Source organism: Vombatus ursinus, unplaced genomic scaffold (assembly GCF_900497805.2).
Source record: "Vombatus ursinus unplaced genomic scaffold, bare-nosed wombat genome assembly UNPS02014799.1, whole genome shotgun sequence".
NCBI classification, from domain to species: domain Eukaryota; kingdom Metazoa; phylum Chordata; class Mammalia; order Diprotodontia; family Vombatidae; genus Vombatus; species Vombatus ursinus.
In genome coordinates, this window is record NW_020954577.1 from 26,985,426 (window position 1) to 26,993,928 (window position 8,503).

Sequence of the window (8,503 nt, forward strand, 5' to 3'; positions counted from 1 at the left end):
CGTTTCTTTTACTTGCCTTACAATTTTGTTTTACATTAAGTCCCTCTCAATAGCCCCAATTTGAGTAGAAGGAAATATTATTTAAAATTTTAGCCTTCATTTATTTTTGGTTCAGGGAAGCACATTTCCATTAGTAAATACCTTTACTTCATGAGACTGTATATATGGCTCTTCAGCCCAGCAAGACATCTAATATTAATGATATAAATTAACCAATCACCACCTATCCCTGGTGAATGCTCTGGCTACAGTAGAATGACACAAGAACAAGTCATAACTTCTGAGGGCCAAAGCCAATTTTTTTCATCATCTGTATGTAGCTCCTGAGTAAGCAGGGGACCAAATTAATCCCATTACCTGTGAATTCTTGTGCACATGAGTCCTACATAGTTATGTGAGGATAACACGTGGCCATTTCATGCAAACCTATAGATGAAAACATATGAATAGAAGAGCTGCATAGAATCCTAATCATTCAAGGCAGATCATTATGCCATTATGGCTCTCTGGTTATGTAACCTCTTTAAAGACTATGCATCCATAAGTTTTCAAAGACTATCTGTTAGAGAGTAGTATTATATCAACATGCTGGCAGGATGAGCCTAACATTAAGTGTGATAACTACTGGCAGCTTGCCTAAGTGAAAATCTGGGCTCTAAGAAAGGGAATTCCTCAGGGGAGATTTAAAAAAAAACAAGCTGCTCCAATCTGTATTCACCCTGACGACAACCCTCCACTTCACATTATCCAACAATGCCAGGAATGAGGATCAGCCCAGGAAACCCATTCCCTAGATAAGGATTCTGGATATAGAGGGAAAAGACCAAGAAGTCATTTAACAAGGGACCTGCATTCCATCCTAGAAGCCTCTCTCATTGTCCTTTCCCAAAGAGCACCTCCCCACCCCCAATTTATAAGACATGCCTTCTTTACCTGCACCAGTAACTAGGCTGGGTCAGGAAGATTAGGAGACAAAGTTAAAAATTAGGCAGAGGATCCTGAAAAGGTATGAACTAATAAAACACCCAGGGAAGAAGCCAAGAGTGAAACAAACAGCAACAATACTCTTCCCCTCACCCCACAGCAATTTTTAGAACATTACCCAATTGAATTCCTTTATAGAGTGACAACTAGAGAGATTTCATGATTTTGTATAAAGCCTCTTATTGTCTGATAGTAGTAGCTGGCCCTTTAAGTAAGAATACTGAGGTAGGGAAATAATGGTGTGAATTATCCAAAACAGTACAGTAAATAATATAAAAGTCATTTGTATTTCACTTTATAAATCCTGATATTCTTAGGCTAAGTCAGCTTAACTCTACAGCTGGACTGCATCAAGATGCATTCTGGAATGTGCTGGGAGCTAGGGAGCTTCTGGCTCAGGACTGAAACATTCACCATAGAAAAATCCACAAAATAGAAATAACAAGGATGAGATGGCATTTATATGGTGGGAATCAAAGCAATGGAGACAGAGAGAGAGAGAGAGAGAGAGAGAGACATATAGAGATGCACACATATTTTACTTTTGGATATGAGTTGCCCTAGCTATATGTAGTATAGCTACATATGGTCACATATACATCCTGGTCCCTGCATATACCACCTCTCTACAGCTGCTATTGCAAGTTATGGGAGAAAATAACCCTGTACATATGTCCCTTAAATTGCCATACTATTTAATTAAATGTCTTCTGCTTGGAATTTATATGTTCTCTGGTTGGCTAGTAAAAGAAACACTTTGGTGGGGAATATATACACTACAATTTTGAGTGGATGTTGACCCATAACATGCCTTAGACATAGGCTAATTTTCAGATAACCTACATATGTTTCTTAATCTTAATTGCATACCAATATTCAAATTGCTGTTCAGTCATTTCTCAGTTGTGTCTGACTTTCCATGAACCCATCTGAGATTTTCTTGGCAAAGATACTGGAGTGGTTTGCCATTTCCTTCCCTAGCTCATTTTATAGACTAGGAACTGAGGCAAACAGGATGAAGTGACTTGCCCAGGGTCACATAACTAGTAAGCATCTGAGTCCAGATTTAAATTCACAAAAATAAGTCTTCCTGACTCCTGGCCCAGCACTCTATCCACTGTGCCACTGAAGGTGAGAAAATCAGTGCTGGGGTATAATCTCAAAAGTGACAGAATGATACATATTTGAATTCAAGGCAAACCATTCAACATCACAGTAATACAAGTCTATGCTCCACTCACTTATGCCGAAGAGGCCAAAGTTGATCAGTTCTATAAAGACCCTACAACTTCTAGAAAAACACCAAAAAAAAAGATGTCCCATTCATCAAAGGGGATTGGAATGCTAAATGAGGCACTGAATATAAACTTCAAGAACTTGAATTTGAACAACTTTCTCAATCCCCAGGACATAGCAAGAATTGGACTCACCAAGCTACAAAACAGAATCATGGAATGTGAAAGGACTTTAGTGGTCATTTACTTCACCCTCCTTTTTCATCTTACAGATGAGGAAACTGAGGCCAAAAAGATGAAATTATTCACCCAATATCATACAACAAATTGGTATTCAGAAATAACAAAGCCATGTGCTCTTTGACTGTCCTTTATCACAGTTATATTTCCTTAGATGAAAAATATCTTCCTAATGTACTACATGTATACATGCGTATACAATACACATGTGTATATAAGTACATGCACACGCTGTACAACATGCATATGTGTGTATATATACACATGTGCATTATATTATGAATATGTATGTGTATATATATGTAAACATGCATAGATGCATATAATCTCGGTAGTATAGCCCAGGTCTTTTCAAAATAAATATATTTGATGACCAGCTGGGATACAAAAGCTTTTTGGAAAGATTATTCCATATATGTGCCACAGAAACTGACAATGCTGATCTGGTATTTCGATTGAACACCACCTAGTGGGCAACTCAGATAATGTAGTTCCTTGTTGGATAATTAATACAGTGACATACTGAATTTCTGTCTGCTTCAGAAGGGCGGCCCTAGAGCCACATTAGAACACATTAGAATCACATTAGAACACTAGAACCAAAACCCTTGATGGGGAAGGATCAGTGTAACAAATGCATATGCAGATGCTAAAATCTGTCCCATAAACGTTTTACAAACAAATGATTTATATGTCTTCTAGCTCTCTTGTCCTTACATGGAAAGATATATCACCACAGATTCCATCCAAATTTGAATTAAAAATAATGTCATGTTAAATAATTATCTCTTCTGGCATGTGCTGCATACATGTACAACAGTGTGAGGCCTACTAGTCAGAAAAAATATTATTTGAGACTGGATTATCAGTTGCTGAAAGCCTCTAGACACCTTACCATAGGATCTCTAAAAACAATATAGAAGATTAAAAACCTACTCTGACAGGCTTTTCTTTTCAGAGCTCAATCAGGAAGTCATATAAAACTAGAAAATGTTTCTGGGACCAAGCCAAGGTTTGAACTATCAAGGAAAAAATCCATTAGCACGGAATTGCATCTTCTCTGGGAACTGTGTTAATTGATATAAACCTAAGTTGTTTTTATTGAAGAGTCTCAGAAGAAAATAATATTTTAAACTACTGAAGTGGTTTTCTTCCCCCAATGTAAAAGTCTTTTCTTCTTGCATACTCTAACTCTGATTTAGTTTGCCAAGTGCCTTGAGATGGTATTACACTTGACAGATCACTTACTCTGAATTTACAAATGACAAAATTACTGAAGCATAATTGGCTTAGTTCTCTAAGTATATTTTTTTAAAAAAAATATGACTTGTCCTATGAACAATTGCCTGGTGCAAAGCTGTCCCACTTTGCCCATATCTTAATGATATATACAAAGTGTTACAAACAGTCTAAAGTCCTTAAGGGTCAGGTAAAAAGAGCTCTATGATAGAATTTGTAGTTAAAAAAAAATAAGTCCTGAAAGGAATGATTATTAAATAACCAATTATTGGGGAGATCCAAGGTTTTTTCTCTTCCTGTTTCCTTATTCTCTACTAAGTCAAGCCAGCATCTGAAAGACATTGATGATAATGAGCCTGGATTAACTTTCTCCTCAATCGTGTTCAGACCTCACCCAAGTGGGGAAGCCCATAGTGTTCTTTTCAGGCTTGGGCGGAAGGGTTGGGGTAGATCCTTTGTCTAGATTTCCCAAGGCTGGAAGCAGTCTGGGAGCAAGAGTGATCAGTCACATCCCCCAGTCCCTCATTAGAATAATTCCACCTACGAACTCAAAGTATTATGGACGTGAATGTTGAAAACTAAAAATAAATAAATTAAATTTAAGAAATAAAAAAGAATAAGTCCACCTCTCATTACATTATTCATTCTTCTCACTAATTATTAACCAATCAGAGTTGATTGCCACCCTCAAGAAATCCATTCTTCCTAGGGCATAAAAGTGTTGAGTGGGTTCCAGGAGGGATCTTTGGCATTCAAGAGTTCCACTGACCCCTTTTATTAATTACTCGCTAGAATAATTAATAAAATGATTAATTACCCAGACACTATGTCCGTCAAACTTTTATACACCACAGTCCTTATCTGAAATGTCCAAGAAGTAGGAGCAAAGTCATACTTCAGGGCACCAGTGGATTTGTGACCACACCCCCTCCATGCCTTTGCATTTTGTTTGACTCTTGTCCAAGTCCTCCAGTAAATCTTCCACATGTGGTCCAGCAGTCCACATGTGAATCAGTAAATTAGTAAACTAACATTTATGAAATGCCTTACTAATCAGTGCCATGTATTGTGCTAAGTACTAGGAACACAAAGAAAGGCAAAAATAAAACAAAATAAAACCTCTCTGTTCTAAAGGAGCTCACAGTCTAATGCTGAGGGCTGTCCTCAAGCTCTTGAAACTTTGAGGCTATGGATGAATGATATGGGTCATCAGTTATCCCTCACTCTTGATATACTACAAGCCCTGTTACTTTTCGAGGCATACATCTCTCCAATGTTATCTTCCATGCCAGTTTTCCTCCAGGGGACAAGGGATAGGGAAGGAGAACTTGGGTTTGGAAAATCACAGGGAAGCTGAGTAGATCCTTAGGGAAATAGAATGATATGCTCTTTCCAGTGGCAATGGCACTATTGATCTGAGTGGATGGGGAAAAGATGCCTGGGGTGTAAGGTGAAGCATGGCTCATGCCAGCTAAATATAATGGGCCAAATGAAACACTCACCAATCAGGAGAGTACCAGCCCAGGACTGATAACAAATATTTATTGAGCTGAATTGAAAGCCTTAAACTGTACAGTTTGAAAGAATTTGAGTGTAAAATCTAGATGTAGACACAAAAGAACCCTGGGATTAGTGTAGTTGTCAGACACTGAACAGGTGCCCCCCTGGCCAGATCCTGAGCACACTAAAACCAGAAAAGCAAGACTGGGATGGTCTCCAAATAATGACTGTACCCACAGGCTTATTATCAGGTCTAGAAATCCCCAGTTGGCTGGCTGACTTACCCATCTGTTCTTGAGTTGAGGTGATGTATGCCCTGTTGTCTGTCTTGGCTTTCCTCCTTTCTCATTAGTTTCCCTCCCTCTAATTCTCTTATCTGATATTTTGGTTAAAAAATGGTCTGAGGGTGCTGCTGCCTCCACTGCCCAGCTCTCAGGCCACAGGGTAGGAGCAAGGGCCATCATGGGAGGGGACACCCTCCCCACCCAAGTGTCTGTGATGTCATCCTAGGCTGTGATTTACCTGCTGTCCACCCTGGGGGCTGTGGAGTGACCTCATTCTTGCTGCTCAAGTACTCGACCCTACTACCCCAGAGGAAGAAGCAACAATTCCTCAGCAAACACATCTCTCACTGTGGAGGTGCTGGAGGAAGCAATGGCAGCCTTTCAGCACACAGTTAATATGGGAACTGATATGCTGGCACTGAACTGCCACGTCACAAAGAATGAACAAGTAGGCTTAGCTGCAATGGGAATCTGAAGAGATCAACTGGAGTAAGTGTGAACATCTCTGACCTGAAGTACTGTGAACTCCCACCTTACCTTGGCAAACTGGAGGTAATATTTCAAAAAGGAAGCCCGAGTGAGGGAGAAGACAAATACGTTCCATTACTGAAGCAAGTTTTTGAGGCCTTTTCTCACATTCCAGTAAACGCTGATATCAAAGTCAACAACCTGCTGATTAAGATTTCAGAGTTGGTAATTCAGTACAAATACGAACACTTGATGGTGTGGGGAGGTGCCAAATATGAAACTGTAGAAAAGTGTCACAAAGAGAATTCAGTTATCCCCACATTCTCTTCAGTCTACAACATGTTCTGCTTATTCTTGTCCTGTTCTACACTGGCCTCTTGCCCTTTGTGCCCATCTGTGAGCAGTTTTTTTTGAAATTCCAATACCTTCTATAACATTGAAAGTGAAGGAACCACAGAGCATGTCAAGAAGTCAAAAATTTCTCATGCTGACAGGTTGCTAATGAGGAAAGCCTTATTTGACCACCTCATTGCTCCAGGCATTCAGGTATCTGTTTGGGCACTAAATGAAGAGCACAAATACAAAAATAAAAGCTTCTGATTTGGGAGCAACTGGGGTGATGACAGACTATCTGATGAAGCTTAAGGAATTTTTACGTAATTATGCATAAGTTAACATAAAAAATGCATTCAAAGAAGACTAAGGATATTCTCTTTTTATTCGGCATCACATAAATAAGCCAGTTCCAGAATGGCAAAAGATGTAATCAATTGAGGTTCATTACCTCATTTTTAAGCCTGGTTCACAATGTAGAAAATATAATTTATATTTATTTTAAAGTATGTTCCAGATTTTATGTTTGTACATGGTTTGTTTAGAAAGCTAACACTGATTGGGATAGAGCAGGTAGGAGATGAATAGTAGATCAAGATTTCTGTGTTCTATTGCAGATCAAGATTTTTGTATTCTATCTGTTGCAAACAATGTGCAAATCAAAGACTAACACTAACAGACTAGGTAAAATCCAGGACTTTGATGGATCTTGACATTCACTGGGTTGAGATCAGTTAATCAGTAAAACTAAATTATTGAAAAACTGCAGCCATTCTTAAGTTGGCTCTTTATTTCTGGACATATTACTAGCCTGCACAGTGAAAAAGAAACCAGTAGAAACAGTAAAAACAAAACAAAAACAAAAAACTGACATAGTTATCTGACAAGACACACACTGATCAGTAGTCAGTTTCATAGAAATAATTGGAAATACCACCACTTGACCAGAAACAAAATCTGTAGACTGAATTAATTTTTATTTGGCTATTTTTATATACTTTTGTTAATAAGAATGTTAGACTAATCTTTGAAGTTTTAGGGGGCATGTGTGTGTGTATGTACGTATGTGTATACATAACCATCAACTCTAAGGCTGACTTTGTTTTCATTGTAAACATTGCAAAGTAGAGTTGTAGGTTATTATTGAGACTGCAGCAGGGGTGGGGAACCTGCAGCCTCGAGGCCACATGTGGCCCTCTAGGTCCTCAAGTGTAGCGCTTTAAAGTCAAACTTCACAGAACAAGATAGAGTGCTGGGCCTCAAAGCCGCAGGTTCCCCACCCATAGGCCAGAACCTCTCAAGAGATGGAATATACAATTTGTGATGAGGCCTAATTGTATTTTGCAGGCCTATTTCTGGATGTACAAAACCACTTCGACTCTTCAGCATCTTCATGATGTCAAAGAAGGTGACATCATTATTTCCATACTTTTGGATAACCCACCTGATCTGTATCCACTATTTTGCTAACCATGTAGTCCCTTTTGAGTGTTAGCTGGAAATAAGATTTACCAACATTCTAAGATTACCTCTCTCAGCCTTTGTTCTATAACTATGTGTAAATCTATTTCTAATCTTTTTGGGTATTTGTCATCAGTGGGGCCTCTGAGCTCTGGTCAGCAGTAGACTATGCTCTACGGTAGAGCAGGTGAGATCTCAGACACTTGTCATTTGTAAACCATTTTCTCTTGAAGGATAATCATTCTCTCCCAGGAGGGTAAAAATAGCATTTTTTTAAAAAACAGAAATAAAGTTTTCCAAGGACATGCTGGGGGAAAAAATGGTCTGATATTCAGAGCCTAATGTACATCACTTACCATATGAACTTGGTAATTTGCTTCCTCCCTACAAGTGGAAGAATTTTCCTGAGAAACAGCAACTCCCTACATCCCTTACCCTATTATCTGAAGCTCATCCAGCTTGGCAGTTGTTAGCCCACTCCATGGGTTTTTTACCTTGTGGCTCTCTTCTGCCCTCAACTTGGCCCCATGGCCCTTTGTTAACCCCTTGGGCCTTGATGTAACTGCTGTATTTTTCACCTTGTTTATTCCCACTAATGAAAAATAAAAATTGCACTTCATAACCTGCAGATTCAGGCAATGGCCCACATACAGGAAGATCAGTCTGAGAATAAGTTAATATTTTAAGCTATTAACCTCTAAGCAACTTAACTACCCCAGGCACAGATTCTGATTCCCTCCATCCCCTAATAAGCATAAA

General features: G+C 38.9%; 1 pseudogene; it reads left to right on the top strand.

The window, feature by feature from the left end:
• Positions 1-5,696: 5,696 nt before the first annotated feature.
• LOC114050419 lies at positions 5,697-6,620 on the top strand (annotated as a pseudogene).
• The last annotated feature ends 1,883 nt before the right edge of the window (positions 6,621-8,503 follow it).